General features: G+C 50.0%; 1 protein-coding gene across 1 annotated transcript in view; it reads left to right on the plus strand.

Annotated features, from left to right (window-relative positions):
• Positions 1–18,437, plus strand: part of LOC107318454 (uncharacterized) — a 78,588-nt gene that overhangs the window by 28,908 nt on the left and 31,243 nt on the right. The window lies entirely within an intron of this gene.

The raw sequence follows: 18,437 nt of genomic DNA on the forward strand, positions 1-18,437 counted from the left end.
TAATGTGGTTTTGGAGTTGGGCAATCTGGGAACTGCAGGGATGTTTCCAGCGGGGACCTGTTGTCGCCTTCTCCTTGGCATCGTCTCCACGTACCCTGTACTTGTTGTCTTTTGGACGAGAGGCAGGGAGTGGAGGTAAGAGGTGGGAAACATGTTTGGAGAGAGGAGGTATGATGCAGTTACTGCATGTGAACCTGTCAAAGCATCAAGGTGTTTGGTTAGGTTTATACCTTCTTGGTCAAGTCTTCTTACAGGGGATCATCTCAGACATACTTGGTTAATATACTGCTAACCTACTCCGCGTTCTTTCCCTGGTAAAACTCTGGTTGTGTGCCTCAATGAACCTATAATCTCATGAGACATCGAGCTCTTCCAAACGGTGAACATCTAGATTGCAAGCTGAAGTGTGGCTTTGTGAGCTGGTCCAGCTGCTGCCTCAAGGGAGCAGTCATTGCCCCCAGAGGTGTTCAGCTGATTGTGGTGCCTGGAGCTTCCAGGTGGATGAAAGTAGTGCATCTGAAGCCTGGACAAAGCATGTTAGTGACCTGCAGGGGCTGTGCCTGGCAGTGTGTTGGAGTCATCTGGATTCACTTGGAGAAGCTTCTCTTCTGTGCGTGCGTTCCCCGATGAAATGCTCTAGTTCCCAAGGAACGCTAATGTGCTTTTCCAGTAGATTTTACTCACGAATGCAATAGAGTTTGAGTCCATCTGCTTCTGGCCCTCTTTCCCTCCATTGCTTAAACTGGAATGTTTAATGCTGGCTTTTGGGCACAAGCATGCTGTGCCCGAGCTACAGACCAGTTCCTCAATTAAAAGATGCATATGCTTTGTTATTTATACATACTTCTTTTTTCCTGGGGATGCTCCACAGTGTCTGCAGTTTGCTGGAAACCCCCAGCAAAGCCCCAGGCCTTGAACTTCAGAAGGCAAACTCTCCCAGTGGCCATTTTCAATCCATTCACTGGGAAAAATGTGATTACTTCTTATTTATTGAAGTTAAGTATTCCTGCTTGTAGCCACCACGGCATTAAAGTAAAACGCTCGGCATTTAAGGCGATGAATGCGGAGACACAAGGCTAAACGCAGTGCATAAAATCTTTATGGCGCTGTAAAACAGACGCCGGGAATATTTTCAGCTGCTGCCTTGTGAGTCAAGCTGGGTCCCCCTCTGCCAGGCAGCCTGCCCTGGGTGCCCTTGAGGCTGTGCCCATGGCCTGCAGAGGGGAAGGGACCCGGGAAACAGAAAATGAGCTGTCTGCTTCCTGGCAGGCGCTGCTCTTGCCAGCGCTGGCCTTGGCCGTGCTTGGTGGCTGTTGCTGCATCAGTGCAGGTCTGGGGGGGTAAACAGACGTGGCTGCTATCAGCTCTGATTGCTTCCGAGCAGCTTTCTTCAGTGTCAGCCTCAGATAAACAGAGCTCCAGAGGAAATCAGTTCAGAGTGAGTTTTGTCAGCTTCAAAAGAGATTCATTCCTAGAGTTGTCAGTCACAGGAGACTGATGGCTGAGATTGCTGAGGGAAGCAAGGCCTGTAGGCATTAAAACAGATACTGTTGCTGGAACTCAGGGTTTAAAGACAAGATTTAATCTGGGCTGTGGGTTTGTGCAAACTCACTCCCCCTTCCGCTTTCTCACACGTAAGGTCTGAATCCCGCGGGCACGCTCAGCTTCCTATGCTCCATAAGCATTCATTGGCTTTCTGATCAGCCCTAGAATCTACTTCATCCCTCCCATCTGAGCCTGACACCAAGCACCACACTAAGCATGAGGGCTGGGCTCCTGACCTTCTTCTCTGTGATGTCATGGCCAGGCTGTTTCCTCACCCATTAATTGGATGCAGGAAAGCTCTCAGCAGTGTGAGCATCAATTGCCCCTGGGGTGCATGGCTGGACACCCTGGGAGCCACAGTCACAATCTGCTCAGCTCAGCCTCTGTGTGGAGACCCAGCTGATGTCTCGGGGCAATGTGGTACAACACAGGCTGGCTGTGCCACCTTCAGCTGCCCTCCCTGAGTCCTGTCCCGCCACACTGGGCTCAATGACAGACCTGAGGGTTTGTCCCGGGGGCTGATCTTATTTCTGGTTGTTCCAAAACTGCATCCTCAAATGTGGAGTGGCATTTTGCAAGCTTTGCTCTTGGTAGAAACTACTGTGTGCCTGTTGGGAATGTCCCTCCCCATCTGCAATAAAGTGATGAGAACTGCTTTACATCTTCGCTCTCCTTTGATTGCTTTGGATGCTTCATTGCTGCAGAGGTTCCTGTCCCACATCCAGGCCTCCTCCCTCCTCCCCCGCCGCCGCCTCTTCCATCCATTCGGTGAGCATCCCTTGCCTCAACATATGGTCAGAGCATATTCTCAGCAATGCCGGCACTTCTGCTTCTTCACTTCAGCAGCCTCAGTAACTGTTGAACGGGAAATCTGTCGTTTAACTCGGCCGTTTGCAGTCGCTGAAGAGAAGTAATTACAATAGCCTTAATTGGCTGACTGCAGAGCCGCTGCCCGAGTAGTAATAAATAGTGCATGCTTAGGAGCTGGATGAGGTGTAACCATCCAGGGTTTCTCCTCTTCTTCTTCCAGTGGACCTGAATCTTGTTTGCACAGGAGGCTAACAGGGGTGTTGGGCTGCTGCGTTGAAGGGCTGGCTCTTTATACAAGAGAGATGCTGGTCAGCAGAGACCCGGAGATGTTTCCTGAAGCTCTCACAGGATCGTGGCAGGACGAGCTCTTGGCAGCTCTATCGCTGCCTGCCTCTGCCTGGGTTCCCTGCCTTCCCTTCTCCTGCTGCTGCCAGGCTATAGCAGGGCGTTTTTTCATTAGCAGTGATGCAGGCAGAGCAGGGCCAATTACTCACTGCTTTATGCTTGCTGGAAAACCCACCCAGGACTGGTAATAGCCATTAAGTGAGGGTGCAGCTTTAACTACGTGCCATTACATTAAGTTTCAAGTTGATATATGGCCAGAGCAAATTGAATTCCTGCTGCTATCCCGTCTGACATTTGTTACATTACAATGCCTGCTCTTTTGTTTTTGAGTCAATAGCTGCTGCTTTCGAGAAATATGGATTATTAGAATTTATAGCCCGTCCTACGCGTCTTTTCAAACACTCATATCCTTTTATCATTTCGTTTTGTTGTTATTCTGCCCAGCACAGTTTGTATTTCTTCAGGTTTTAGCACCTGGGACTCTTGATACTTGTGCTAAATCAATACCCTTTGTCCTCATTGCTTTAATATACACAACCATTTGCGTGATGCATGAATTGCGGTGGGTTTTCTGCCTGCGATAGTCATTTACTCCTCCTGCTCAAGCATTCCTTCCCCTGCTGCATGCAGGCCGTGCATTGCAGTAAATACTACACACCTGCATTTGAGTTCCTTTAGGTGTGGATTTGCAGGCAGCTGGCTGCAATGGGAAAGTGGTTTGCGGGCTCCTTAGCAGGTGTTGCAGGTGTGACACTGTGCTGATGCCTCCTGCAGAGTGCTGAGTTTAAAGAATGTGCCTTTTGCTTTATGGGAAATCTGTGCTTTATTATTACAGCTACACCTTTACCTGAAGCAGTTGTGAAAATCTCAGATAGCAGTGACAGGGTAAAGAAGGCCCTTGTGCTTTCATTCAGTGCCTCCTGGTTGGCAGCAGCTGGTGCTTCTCAAACTTCTGTGTGTTTCAGAGTGAAGTGCTGGGGCCGGATGGCTCAGAGCTCAGCTGTGGCCCGTTGCTGTGTGTGTCAGGGCACCTGGTGGCACCCCATGGCTGCAGCATGGCCTGCCCTGTGCCCATGGTGCTGCCCAGAGCTGTGCCAGCCATCCCACCTCGCGCTGCCCGGCCCCACATCCTCCTGAGTGCCTGCGAGGTGACAGTTCAGCCAAGCGCTGTTTGCAAGAATGATGAGCACGATTTGGAACGTCTCATTGAAACACAGGGCAAATCCTTCATCCCCAGAGGGAGATGCGTTAAACGCTGCCTTGGAATTAATCTGAGGAGCATGAATCTCCCGCACTGCACTTGGGGGGCACCCCCAGCCCTTATTTGTGTCCTTGTTCTCTTCTGAACTCTGCTGGTTCACCTTTGCCACCGCTGCTCTTTGGGGCTCTCTCTTCCTGTCCTACCTGTGAAAAATGGGATGTCAGCCTTCTTCAGAGCCAGCACACCCCAGTACTGATATTCCCCATAAGCAAGGGGAGCGATTTCCTGGTGAGTTACATGAGCCCAAGGCTGGGCTGGCGCAGCATGGAGGGATGACCCAGCACCCAGCCTCAGCTAAAGGTTTTTCCATGAGTTTCAATCCCCTAAGTCCCCTTATCTTCCCAGTGGGGCCTTTGCCATCAAACACCATCGTGGTCCCCGCAGCAGTGTCAGGAGGTCCTTCAGGTCGCTGCTGGTGCGAGGGGCACATGCTTGTGTGCTCCTTGGAATGGAAATGCTCTTGAATATAAAGATTATTTACATTCCCAAACAAAGCTGCCAAACACTTTCTAAATGCGCTAACGGTGCCTCTCTCTTTCCGCTGTGCTTGCTGATAAAGGGCCATAAACAAGCCTGACACATTTATAATAACCTTTCTCTCCTCCCTCTCCCTGCTCTCTCCTCTTCCTCTCTTGCCTCTCTCACAGGCTGCATCGGGTAATTCTTTATTCTCTTGCCATTAGCTGGGATGTATTGTTTGATAGGGGGAAATAAAACGTCGAATCTCCTTTTATTTTTGCTTTTATTTTTATTTCCTTGATCTTGCAGCAGCTGTTTCAAACGACGACAGTGGATGCTTAGTTTTAAGATTTCGTTTCCCCAGCTTTTTTCCTCTCCATCTCCTTCCCTTTTCCCGTGTCTCCCTTCTAAAAGGTCATCTTAAATGATGCAAGGATACATGCTTTTGCGGGTTGTTTTTATCACTTACCGGCCTATTCCAAAGGCCATTTAGTCTTCTAGGCAAAGGTTGTAGCTTTCAGTCTCCCCTTCCCACTTACAAAGGAAAAATGGATGTTTTATCTCTAGATGTATAAATTAGGTATAGATATAGATATAAACCAAAATGCTAACCCATCTAGAATAAAAGATCCTTGTAATTTCTTTGTCTCCAGGCTGAAGAGGTCTCAGGTTCACCTTTTGTCATGTCGTCTGTTCCTTTTAGAGATATTGATGGAAGTGCCACATCTAACGATCTCTTCTCCATCCTGTATTGATGGTGCTGTAGAAAGGCCGGCTTGCTGGAGATGAAAGGCAGCACTGAGCAGTGTGGGTACGCACTGTTCCTTTGGGGCTGCTCGTGCAGCTCGTTCTGTTCTGCAGCTCGTGGCTGTGGCATGAATGGGCTGCGGGGCACAAGGAAGACATCCCGGGGCCTGTGCCGGTGGAGGTGTGTGTTTCTGGAGCAGTCGGGCATGTACTGTTGTACGTGCCCTATAGATTTGCAGAGCTGTGGTTGTGCCAAGTGGGGCCGAGATCCTGGGAAGAGTTACTTGCTCTTTGCAGGAAAGGTGGAACTTAAAGGGACAGGGCCATAAACATCCACAAATGCAGAGCACAGATTTGATGAGTAGATAAAACCTCAAATTCTTTCTTTTCCTGAATACGTTAAGGCTTCACAGCCAGCCCAGAGAGTAAAATGTAGCTGGCAGCATCTAACTTTCCGATGTATCCGAGCCAGTTCTGGGCAGCACAAGCTCTCTGGGTGTAGTCCTAGCAGCGTTGTGATGAAATGAGGCTGTCAGGGACTGCAGCTTGGATGCTCCCCTGTAACTGAGGTGTCCTGGATGCCAGCAAGACCGGGACAGAACCTTCTAGCTCATGGTCACTTACACTCCTGTGCAATGGACTGGGGTGGCAAGGGCAGCGAGGGGGCCATGCAGGTAGCTGCGTTAGTTCTCCCAGTGTCTCTCCTGGCTCTACCACTCCAGCCATGTGCCCAGAGGAGGCTGAAGTGCTTCCTGATCAGTTCCACAGCACAGCACAGCTTGCTGCCACCCGCCGATTCCTTTTCTCTTGCTACAGCAGGCCTCAGCACTGTGCCACATTCACTCTCCATAGCCCTGGCTGGAGCTGTGCTGAGCAGGCCTGTGCTAGACATCCTGAGGCTTACATCAGGAGCGGGGCTGACTCCGGCTGAAAAATGAGGAAGGGATGAAGTGTCCTCTCCAGTATGACACAAAGCCCTCATCACCTGAGCCATTTTCCAGCACATTAATATTCATTTTTCACTAATGCGAGATGAATACATTTAAATGTTTGGCCAGAGCACATTCGTCATTTTTATGTCATACTCACAGAATGCATCAGTGTGATATATTGTGTATTTTACCATAATAGTAGACAATAAAGCTCAGTATTTCATTAGGACAAGTAGCAAGAATGAGGCAAGGAGACAGTGCTGCTGGACAAGGGGTGAGCTCGGGAAAACAGAAATAAATTAGAACATATTAATCTGGAGCGAGGAGTCATTTCACAGCTAAATTAAAAGCAGCAGCCATCACCTCTTGTTGAGTCGCCCTATTAGGTTTCTTAGGAAAGGCCTGGCCAGCAGCAACTCGTGGCTGTAGCCTCAGGTGCAATAAGTGCAGCCATCTCAGCTGTGCTGGTGGCCATGTCTTTGCCAAGGGTGTGATGGTGCCTGGGGCAGCTCAGGGCTGGAAGAGCAGGGATGGTGCATCAGCTCTGTGCCTGCTGCTGGGTGTGCCATGGGGCCACCAATGTGACTGGTGAAGCTGTAGTTACTGAACAGGCTTTTCCCTGTTGCTTTCTTTGGTCCCATGTTTTGCCACAGCGCTGATGTTTGGTAATTTAGACCAGAGGGATCTGCAGAGTTGCTGCAAAGGAGAGTTCAAAAATCAATGGACGTTAGAAAGGGTCAAATGATGCCATAAAGAGATTAACAACAGCACGGAGAGATAATATTCCCCTGACTGCAGAGCTGGCCCTGAGAGCTTTATGACAGGGAAAGAAAAGGGCAGAGGCAGCCCCACACCTCTGTCCCTGCCTGACTTCTCCCCCTTCTGAAAGCCCAAGGCTGTCTGGGGAGAAGAGGGCCAGCACAGCTGGGGCAGTGAGAAGGGCTTGGCTGCAGGGATGGCAATGAGAGGAGACAGGCAGGTGGGCCGTGCCATGCCTGATGAATTCTTCTAATCCAGACAAACTGCAGCTTCCTCAACAGTCCCTGCTAAATCACCCGGGAGGAAGCGGCTTGCTCAGCAATCAGCCACAGGTTTATAGCATGAAGGGCAGGTTTTAGGAGGGTACCCTGGCAGAGCAGGGGGAAGGGGCTCAATGTGTCAGGCAGGCAGGAGCCCAGGGCTGGGGGCTCTGCTGTGGGTGTCTTGGAGACCTGGCAAGGGGATCTGTGGTGGGGAGAGTGTGGGAAAAGTGAGGCTGGGTTTAACGGTCCAGAAAGGAAAAGGAGGTGGCTCCATCTTGGGAAAAGTTGACCTTGATCCATTGCCCTTTAAAGCTATGAAGGCATCTGTTTGCTTGAAGAGACAGCTGCCATTTTATGTGGGAGCATTTGAGTCAACATGTGATAAGAGGAGCGCACATGCTGAGCTTTCTGCTGTCGTTTTGGGGTGGCTCCTGGCCAGCAGCGGCTCACAGCCTGCTTTTCCCCCCGAGGAGCCTGCTGTGTCTCTCTTGCCCTTGCCCCAAAGTAGGCTTTTCTCTCCTGCTTCCTTGCCAAACGTAGCAGAGACCCTGGTGGCCATGGGGAGGCCTGGCCATACCTCGGGGAGCACTGGGACACAGCAGGGAATCCGAATTGCTCCAGCTGTTCCTGCTGTCAGGGCCGAGCAGCCAGGAGAGCCGGGCAGGTCTTCCAGACTCAGCGCAGACCAGCAGTGGCACCTCTGACTCTCATTTATCTTCTCCTTGTCCGCAAGGAAAGCAGCGTTTTGCTGACAGGCTTTAAATTTCCTGATGCATGTGCTGGCTTTGCTTTTTGCCGTCTTGTTTCTTCCCCCTCTCTCTCTGTTCCTCGTTACCGTTGTGCCACTTTATGTTGCTTCCTCTCTCTCACTATTGCAGAGGTGCTTTCCTCTGGCTCTGCCCCCTCCCCATTTCTCCCTGGTCCTGCTGCTGCTGACCCACTCCCTCGCAGTGCCATGCTGGGCTAGCTGCTGGTCCAGCTTTGCTCCCACTTTGTTGTCTGGCCTCACACCCAGGTGACGGCAGATGAGAGAGCGGGGTGCTGCCACTGGATTTCTGTGCTTGCTTCCATCAGTGCTTCCTGCAGAGCCTGAGCGATTATTATCTCTGTAAACGACTGAAAGAAGTACAGTGATAAAAGGATTAAGCCAGACATATTTTATTTTATTTATTTATATCTTGCTGTTCCTCCTCCCATCCCCCTTTGCAAGCTGTGGAGCATATTGTGCTGCAGCTGCTGCTGCTGCTGCTGATCCAGGGGATGAGTGGTGATGTGGGATGGGGGGAGGCACGGGGTGGGCTGGGAGCAGGCAGGGAGCAGAGGCACATGCTTGGGCAGGGAGTGCTTATGAGCTCTGGTTCGTTGTGCGTGGGGCTGAAGCAGGAGAGACAGATCCCACAGCAAGAGGGCTGCGTGTGCAGCCAAGGCAGCTTGCCCTTTTCCTTGGTAAGACGTCTCCTTTTGATTTCCCCTCTTCACAAAAGTGACTGAAAGCCCACAGAAATGGGGTCTGAACCTGGAGCTGCTCAGAGACAGTGCTTGAGGAGGTTCCAGACCTGAAGGTTGGCCCAGGTGTCTCCAGACAGCGGCTGTTGCATAGAAGCCCCATGTGCTGTCCTTGCTTGCTGGGGGTCCACAGGCGCGCTGCAGTGGCACAGCACCGTTTCCTGGAGCAGATCCCATCAGGCTGTTCCCTGCAGCAGATCCCTGCAGATGCTCCTGGAAGCAGCCTATTCCCAGCTGAAGTTGATTTCAGGTCTCTTTATGTGTCTGTTAAATAAGCGACAGCCCACAGACTCATACAGACAACCCAGTCCTGTCTGGGAACTCACAAAGCCCTGCCTGCATCTATGGCCTCCAGATTTCCATCATAAGGGCTGCTGCTGTGGGTAGCTGGTGAGACTTTCAGCCCTCCTGATGGTATCAGAGTTGGATGAGGAATAAAGCGAGACAGAGGCTCAGAGTTGCACAAGGCAATTTACCCAGAACGTTTGGGTTTTGATATTGCAGCTTTCTCCCAGCTCCTTGGCATGGAGGGTAAAGTGCCTGATTGCAAACTCTTACTGGATTGAGCCCTAGAGGAACAAAACTGGAGATTATATTCCTGGCAAGGAGTCCTCTCCAACACTCGTTTGTACCAAGGTTGTATCTGTTCTAGTAAATATAACAAGCCAGCATCCATTCTCTGGTGCTGCGGGGAAGTGGCATGGTGTGGTTTGTGCTGATACAACTAAACTTTGGCCTCTCTCATGCAATTCACTGCTGACAGCCCCTGGCTCATGCCATCCCCTGAACTGTATCCAGGGCTGTCTGGGAGAGTGCTGGCTGGTGTGGGCCAGAGCATGTGGACAGTTAAATGTCTTGGATGATCATGACACAGTGCCTGAAGCCAGCGCCTTGGTCCTGTTTTAGTTACCAATATAGATCTCTCCTGTGATGCTTAACAGAGTAAAAGGAGATTCAGAGACCCACCGGATGGAGCCAGGCAGGTGGGTATCCTCTGGAGTGCTGCTCTCTAGCAGTGTGGGGTCGTGGCAACAGGGAGCAGGAACGGGATGAAATTGGAAGGGAGTGAGGGAATTTGGATGGAGAGGAGGAGTGGTTTGTGTCAGGCTGGGAAGCCTCAGGAAGCACGAGCAGAGTCAGGAGGACCCTCTCAGTCTTTTTTTTCTCTATAGCTTCTGTGCTGGAATGATTGCACAGTCTGTATCAGCAGGAGGAACTTGGCACCCTCCATCTCGCTGAGTGCTGTGCGGAGACAAATCAGCTGCTATATTTGTATGACTAAAGAGACCCAGGAGCACAATCGTTCAGGAAGTGAAACAAAACGATGGCAGCGTTTGGGCCAATACGTTCAGCAGTCCTAGGAATATCAGAGCTCTTCAGGCAGATGAAGTAGCATCTAAAGCTACCCAACATGATGTTGTGTTCCTCTGCCCCCTGGGACGGTGAACTAGCCCTGAAGGGATGGCAGCTGTGCATCAATACTCCTGCAGGAAGCTCTGTCCCCCGAGGCAGCATTGCAGATATTTGCTTGAATATGGTGGCATGAGGCTCTTTCCTTAAAACCTGCCGTTTGTTCTGCCCCGTGTTGCAGCTACAAAGCAGTTGATGTTTGCTGGGTTGTTGTGCTTTCTGACCTCAGCGTCCATCACTAAACCTAGAGTTAAATGGCATTTCTTTAGGTTTATGGTCAGCAACAGGAGCCATAGATGTGATGTAACCCACCAGCATGTCTTTTGTTAAAGACGGTGATGTGTTTTCCCCTGCTATAACCTCCTGTATTAGCCCAGGAGCTCAAGATGGGGAGGTACACTGCCTCCACAGCCAGTCCCACAGGTAGGCAGAAGCCACAGTTTTGTATTTCAAGCTGAGTATTTGGGAGATGAAGCTACATCAGAAGGGCCCTTCATGGCATCCCATCCTTCCCTGGGGAATGCAAGCCAGGTGAGAATGCCATTCCTCACTGGAAGGGCACCTGAGGGATGGGCGCTGTCTCACAGCCTGATACAGCCCCACTTGAAGTCAGTGATGCCCCCAGCCAGGCGCCTGCTATAGTGACTATTCCCCATGAATCCCTGTCTGCATTTGTTTTTTGTCTGTCTTTTTCTGCTTCTCCATTTCTACCTTCCCTTCCACCTGCGCCCACAATGAGCAGAGCAATCCAGCATGGCCCAGTTTAATATTCCGCAGATCCTCCTAGGCTGATAAATGAGAACAAGAGAGGGAAAAAGGGGTGGGAGCCTGGTGCATGGGGGGGATATAAAGCCCTGAGCCTGTATTCAGAGCGGCAGAGATAACAATAAGCGAGAATAATAGTCTAACAAGTCGGAAATGTCACACGCGATCTGGTGCCATTAACACAACATGGATCTGAAATATCACATAATTAGTTTTGTGCCTGTTGTTCTGGCTTGGAGAGAAAAAAAATATTAAAGGGAAGAGATCTGGGGGGGGGATGGGGGGGTGGGCAGAGTGGGGAGTGCCAGCAAAGTGAACTCATAAAAGGGCAAAGCCTACAGCATCTAATGTTTTTGGAATAATATAATGAAGCTCTATCTCCTTACCCATGTTTGAGGCAGAGATTTTATCTGGCGGTATGGGATAAAAAGAAATGAGAACTTGAAAAGGGTAGATAAAATTGTGATTGATCTCTCTAGGACTGCCTTGCCTCCTTTCAGGCAAGCTTGTGGGCCTCATGAATTGCTCTACCACCGAGACACACGATCCCACCCCTTCCCACGTCACCTTGGTAAAAGATGAAAAACTCAATGTTTCCAAGGCTTTTTTTTCTGCATCTCTTCATTGCCCAGTGCCCAAAACCAATGTTTGAAGGCTGTGAAATGACTCAGAAGCTTTTTGTCCCCTAGGAACATGCCTGACATCCATGTGTGTTCCAGGGACCTCTGCTGCTGCTGAGCCACGTGAATTGCAGTGCCTTCATATGTGCTGCTGAGGTTGTCCCAGGACTGGTTTGGGAGGGCAGGTCACCCACTGTGCCCCTTTCCTTCCCCGTCCTGGTGCATGCAGAGCAGAGGAGATGTGTTGCCCATAGATTGGGGTACAGGTAACGAAGCTTCCTGTCAGTTTTGCTATGTGCCAATTGCTAATCACTTTTAAATATATTCTGGGAAAGAGGTACTGTAAAGCAAAAGCTACGCTCCTGTGCCAAAGACAAGGATTGCTCTGTCCAACTTCTGTCTCTGGAGAGTGCCTGTAGAATGGGGATTCAATTAATTCGGTCCCAGCGGATCCATCACTTTGCCCACTAACGGCCGGGTAGTGACAGCGAGTGCGACAGGAATGTTGATCTATTGCTCGCTGCTCTGGCCAGCCGTGGCAGGAGGCTGCTGTCACCGCGCCGCTGTCAGCTCGAGAGCCAGAGCCCTTCACACATGAGATAGAAGGTTTGCAGAGGGCTGGAACACAGCTGCCTCTGGGGTGGAGCACGGCAGCGATTAAACAGGAATCCACACTCCACCTTCACGTGGGAAAAGTATTTCTGCATTTTGTGAAGGCTGAACAGAAGTGATAAACATTAGGGCTGGGGAAGAAGCGAGTTTCCCTCTTGACTACAAGGTCTGCAGCATCAGTTCTTCCTTCAGCTCCCAACTGAATGTTACAAATTCTGATGAAGCATATGCTCTTCCAAAATTAAACATTTCATTTCTATTTCAGCCTTTGCAGCTTTGCCAGTAATCTTGAAACACAACAAAAAACACCAAACAATGATTTTGTTTGGAAAAAGTCATTTTGAAGCAGGCGTTTCTAAAATGCCTTTGTTTCATTTAGGAAAAAAAAATCCAATTGAATAAGGGTTGAACAGCCCACGTGATTGGAGTATGTTCTGAAATGCCTTGATTTAAATGAAAATTGATTTTTCTTGGTGGGAAGCAATGCTTTGATGAATATTTTTTTCTCTGTACTACTAAGATAGGCAAGGTCTGTATTATGTATTGGCCTCTGTGCAGAGAGTGAGACATCTGCTACCGCAGGGGGCAGAGGGAAGCCTGCAGGAACAACGCTATCAAAAAGGCTGTAAGCACAACTCCTTGTCATTTGTCCATGTAAATAATTAAGTTTCTTCAAGCAGTTTGCAGGGTATTTTGTCAGGATGACACAGACTTACTGCTAAGGCTTTTCCTTCCTCCTTTCTGTGACACTGTGCTATCACCTCCAGGAGGATGTGCGCCCATCACACAGTGGCTCCAGGCCGCCCCATGTTGGGAACAACTCCTGGAGCTGTTTTCCCTTTTGGGGTTTTCAGGGTCTCCAGCACTAGAAACAGGCTGCAAGGTGTGCTTGCCAGTGTCTCAGGTGATGTGTCTTGAGGAATTAAGGAAAAGGAAGTGTAACCTTATCCATCTGGCTGGCAGCCCTTTGCAGAGCGGCTCTTTCCTCCTTTAGCCGTGAGGATTAGAAGCAGCCCATCTTCTCCGGCAGATCCAGACAGGTGGGTTAAGTGCCGTGCCTGAGACTCCAGGACCTGAGGGCAGGCAATTCCCTGAACTCATAAAATCATGACTTGGCAAAACCGTGTTAGCTGCAGAGCTGTTCATGCTCTTAACCTGTATTTCTCCTAGGCCAATTATGCTGAGTTTCTGCTGAGGGCAGTAATGGCTGGGCACACTCTCTTGAACCAATGATGTAGGTGGATAGAGTAGACGATCGGCCTGCTAATGAGGGAACGGCTGCTTGCTAGTGATGCATAGCTAATGACCCCTGTCTCCAGCAGTCCACAACCAGGCGGAACAAAAAATCTATTTCCACCAAGTGCTTCATTACCATTCAGCTACACTCTGATGAACAGCTTGGTTTGGTGGAGAGAGAAGGAAGAGCGATGTGGCTGGGATGTGGCTGTTGGAAGGAGAGGTAGCATGGCTTCTTTGCGTCAGCCTGGCCCAGCCCCTCTGCCTCTCTGGGCATTGCTTGGGGTTGTGATATGTGCTGTGGGAAACAAAGGAGTGCCAAAATGGAGAGGGTTCAGAGGTGGGTGTCTGTCACCTCTTGTGGGCTAACACTGGGCTTGGGGAGGGAACAGGAGGTGGGACAGAAGCAGGTAAGCCCCAGGATACAAGGTTTGTAGTCACTGTTGGTCCTTGGCTGTTGAAACCAGTGCTAGATGCTGGCAGGCCTGGGCTGTGCATGGGGATCTGCTGTATCTCTGAGAGCGGTGAGGAGCTGCTGAAGTGCTGGGCAGGCAACTGGGGGCACTGCTATAAGCAGCAGTGAAAGCAGCAGGCTGAGTCCCTGCGTGCCAAAGCTCAGGTGTGTGAGGCTGCATCGGGTGCTCCATAAGGGCTGGGTTTGTTCTGTGTTTCTGTTTCATGGGGTGTGAGGGTGGGGAGAGGGGAGGTGGGCAAGGCAGAAAAATCTGCTGAAGGCTTTCTTCCTATCAGCAGCTTAAACTCTTCTCGTGCAGCTCCTGCACCTCTTCCCTCCCACCTGGAATTAAAAGTACATTTCTCAGCATGTCAGTGAGCACTTCAGGCTTTCTGCACTAAAGAGCCCATCTTCCAACCAAGTCCTGTGACATCCACCTGTGTCAGCTGATTTGGCCTCACTGGGCTGCTGTGGTTGGTGAAACATATTGAGGTGCCTTCAAGATGCTAAAGAAATATGAATGGTTGCTGTTAGGCTAATTTATTACTATTTAGTGGGGAACAAATATGTTTTAAAAGGATGATGGCAAATTAAAAATCCTATTAAGCAAATTTGCTTACCTGGTACTTAGTAACAACTTGGACTTAGATCCCACCGTCATGTAAATGTGTGCAAAACTTTACACAGATATGAGGGCCCAGAGAAATCCTAAATCTCAGTGGGATAAATAACAAGGATATTAAATATGAAACAATTAGTAACCCTGCCGCCAAATTAGTCTTTCCCTCTTGGCACCTCCAGTGTCCCGAATCTCTGCTTTTGCTTGGAAAATGGAAATCAATGGGGTCAGGTTTACTTCTGTTTCTAGTCAGTGTCAATTCAGTAACCTCAATGCAGAGCTGGTTTTGCGGGAGGGTGTGGTATCGATCCTGTTTCTGATCTGCAGCACTTGACATCACAGAGAAACCCATGCTAGCCTGGGAGGCTGCTCTTGTCTGTACCACTGGGTTGGGAGGGCTGTGCTCACTTTCTGTCTAGGGTCTGTGAGATGAGGTGCTGTGCTGGAAAAAAAGCTGGATTTGCTATGGAAAGGTCACTGAAACTTTGCTGTCTTGTGCTGTCCCTTGCATGTGTCACCGCACCACACAGCGTGGTGTCACCTGCAAACTGCTGAGGGTGCCCTCTATGCCACTGTCACTGATGGAGAAATTAAAGAGCACCGGTGCCAGGACTGACCCCTGAGGGACACCACTCATCATTGATCTCCACCTGGACATTGAGCCATTGACCACAGCTCTCTGGGTACAATCTCACACCCAGTTCCTCATCCATTGAACATCAAACCCATCTTTCCAGTTCTGAGAGAGGGATGCAGTGGGGGTCTGTGTCAAAGGCCTTACTGAAGTCCAGGTAGATGACATCAGTGGCTGTTGTTATGTCATCATAGAAGGGTGCTGTGTTGCTAAGGAGGACCTGCCCTTGCTCGTTGTCTCATAGCAGCATCCAGGAGGATCTGCTGCATGATATTCACCAGCACAGAGGTGAGGCCGATCTGTTGGTAGTTCCTAGTTTGTCCTTTCTACCCTTCTTACAAACAGGTGTGAGGTTGCCTTTATTCCAGCTTACATTTCGGGTCTGCCCAGCAGCAGCTCAGGGGCTGTTCAGCTGTGTGTGATTCCCTTGTTTTTGAATAAAGGGCAAACAAATTGAAAACTCCATGAATGATTAGCAATCAGTCTAGCTTTTCTTCGCTTTCTGGTTTGTATTGTAAATCAAAGCAGTAATCTTGCCGTGCTTCTGGGTCAGAGATTGGCATTTCGTTATCATCAGCTGCAGCTTTCATGTGTTTCTGGTGCAGATAGGAGCTGCCCTTTTACCAGTGTGTTTTGCTGATCCGGTTGTTTGTGGGTTTGCTCTTGGCATGGGGTAAGCAACACAGAGATGGGCAGCCTGCAGAGAGCGGCCACACCGAGACCCAGCGCTTGGGTGGACGTGCAAGAGTTGTCCTTCTGCATCTGGCAGCACAGGTGACAGGGCAGCCAGCTCTGCCTGCCCACGCAGCCGTGGGCCCGTCCCCCAGGAGTGCTCGTTACCAGCTCTTCATTAGCAGCTGATGTGCCAAGGAAGGCCTGCAGGGAGGCTGGAGGCAGTGCTAGCTCCAGGCGCTGCTGGGGAGTGCCTGTGCTGTCCCTGTTCCCAAGTTGAGGTGCTGGTGAGCCCTGTGAGTGTTCTTGTTGGAAATGATGTGTGCATTCCATTCCTATGGCAAAAAATACACTGTGAGCATGATCCTCAGGGAAAGTGGGGAGCTCAGATGGTGGCTTTTGGAATGGGGCGTGCACAGCATCTCTGGGCAGCTGTTCCAGATGTGCCAGTGGTCACTGCCTTCTGATTAAACAGCAGTGGCCATCCAGTCAAGGAGAAGAAGGGACCCACAGCAGAGCTGGAGTAATAGTGAGAAGTGTGCATCAGCCCTGATTTCCACAATGCAGTTCTTATCTAAATGCAAGGGGTGCTGGGTGGCCCTGATGGCAACAGCGTGTCTGACTTGAGCTGTGAATTGAGTTGAATTTGGTGCAAATCAGCGCATGCAAAGGAGGCATTTTGATGCACGAGTAACATCTCTCTATGAGAAGGAAACTCCTCTTCTGTTTTTATTTTGCCACAAGCATCTTTGTGAATTGCAGCGTGCCTTTATTGTGATAAATCTGTCGGGCAGATATTCTTCCAAACAGGCTTTTCATCTTCCCTGACAGCAGGAGGTCCTACCCTCAATGTGTGGGGAAGTGGGAGCTGCTGCTGCCTGGGCATCCTCTGCCCGGTGCTGCCGTGAGTCATGCCTTGCCCTTGTCATTCCCCTGCTTCCTGAGCTGCTCGCTCATCTTTCTGAGCGCAGGATGTGGCTGGCTTTATTTGGAATGTTACAAGCAACCCTGCCTGAGTTAATTGACCAAGACAAATTTTGTTAAAAAACCTTGACATTAATAATGAGAAATAAGAGCTGGGAGGTAAAACACATGCTCTTTAGGCAGGCATTAGCAGCGCTCCCACCCTTCCAGTCTCCTCCTGAGGTAGTATGGCAGAGAGCTTAGGTCAGTTAGTTTTAAAATTAACTTCTAGTCCTCAAGGCAGCCTTTAAATAGTGCTTGTGCTGTGGCTGTTGCTAGTCTTTTCAGGCAGTACGAGGGTGTGAGCTGAGAAGGGAAGGAAGAGCAGAGTGGTGCAGGAGATCTGGAGGAATCCATAGCTGTGAGGGCTTGAGCCAAGCAGGGATGGAAGAGCAGAGAGGTACAGGGCACCCAGAGAACCCCATAACCACTGTGACTGCTCTCACTGCTGATCCTGGGCAGATCCTTCATCTCAGTCCTCTGCCCCCACTGCCCCTCCAGGCCCTGCAAACTGAGCTGGGATGTGGTGCTCTGGTAGCACCAGGAGTGGGGATGTCCCCCTTATACAAGGGATGGTTCCCCCTGCGCAGCCCTACCCTTTGCAGCCCCAACCTGTCCACTTGTCGCCTGGGTAATGTGATCCAAAGGGATGTTCCTGCTCCTCTCTCCTTGAACACTGCTGTGCTTCTGGAGCCATGCTAAAAAAAAGCCCTTTGAGGAAATGTTATCCCAGCTTTCTAATTCTAGACTTGAACACATTAGTGATGAAAACACGCACATGAAACAGCAACCAAAGGAGTATCCTCATTTGCTTCTGGGAACACAAGTCTGCACCTTAGGATGGCTGGGAAGTCATGGTGCTGCCCTGCTCCCTGAGGACACCGTGCTCCTGTGCCTTTCTATGTGGATGTGGGCCTTGCAGGTGATCCATCAGCTCGCATCTTTTCTGAAGTGGCAGGGCTGCAGCTGTACATCTCTGATCGATACCGCCCAACCTTGACATGGAATCAGTCACTCGTAGCCTGCTCATTACTGCTGGCTAACTGTTTGCCTGCAGCAGCCCCTTAATAGCCTTCCCCGACTGCTGCCGAGTCACAACAAGAGTGTTTAGCAGCCTTATTTACATGCAGCATTTCACCAGTCTCTGCTTCCTTGTGCTCGCAGCCCACCATCTGCTCCAGAGCCTCAGAGGAGATGGAGAGTGTGGAGCAGGATGGAGCGTGGTGCCAGCCTTGTCCCCATGGTGACTGGGGGCCCTTCCTGCTGGGGGCTGCTCGTGGCTCAGCCACAGCCTCTGTTTGTCCAGGAGACTTTAGCATTGTGTTCTGCTTTTATTCTTGCATTGAAGCAATTTTAGTCGCAGTGATTTTAATCCACTGTGTGTTTCAGCTTTCTCTATGTTTACAGTCTCCAAGGGTGGAAAAGGGCTCAGGAAGTTCTTCCTAGAGAGCAGCTTTAAAATGGCAATTTATTATTTATAAGCTGGGGGATGGATGAGGTCTGGGAATGGAGTTCCTGCGAGTCTATTAGCTGGGCAGGTTGTGCTCTGTGTCACTGCAAAGGCTCTCCTTGATATCCACAGCAAGGTCTTAGACTTGACTCCTGACCTTGGTCATGAGCCATTAATGATCTCTGAAGGAAGAAATACACTGACACATGCACTTTGGGGGATATTTGGTACATCTGCTAGCATGCCATTGATTTACATGAACAAACTCAGAGTACAGCTTTTTTCCTTCTTTTTTAAATTGACTATTACTTAAACTGAAGAGTAAGTTTCAGCCTTGGCCTCTGTTTCATAGCAAAAAAACGACTGCACCCTTGG

This window comes from Coturnix japonica, chromosome 14, assembly GCF_054131305.1.
Source record: "Coturnix japonica strain WE chromosome 14, WE-NBRP24, whole genome shotgun sequence".
In the NCBI taxonomy this organism is placed as follows: domain Eukaryota; kingdom Metazoa; phylum Chordata; class Aves; order Galliformes; family Phasianidae; genus Coturnix; species Coturnix japonica.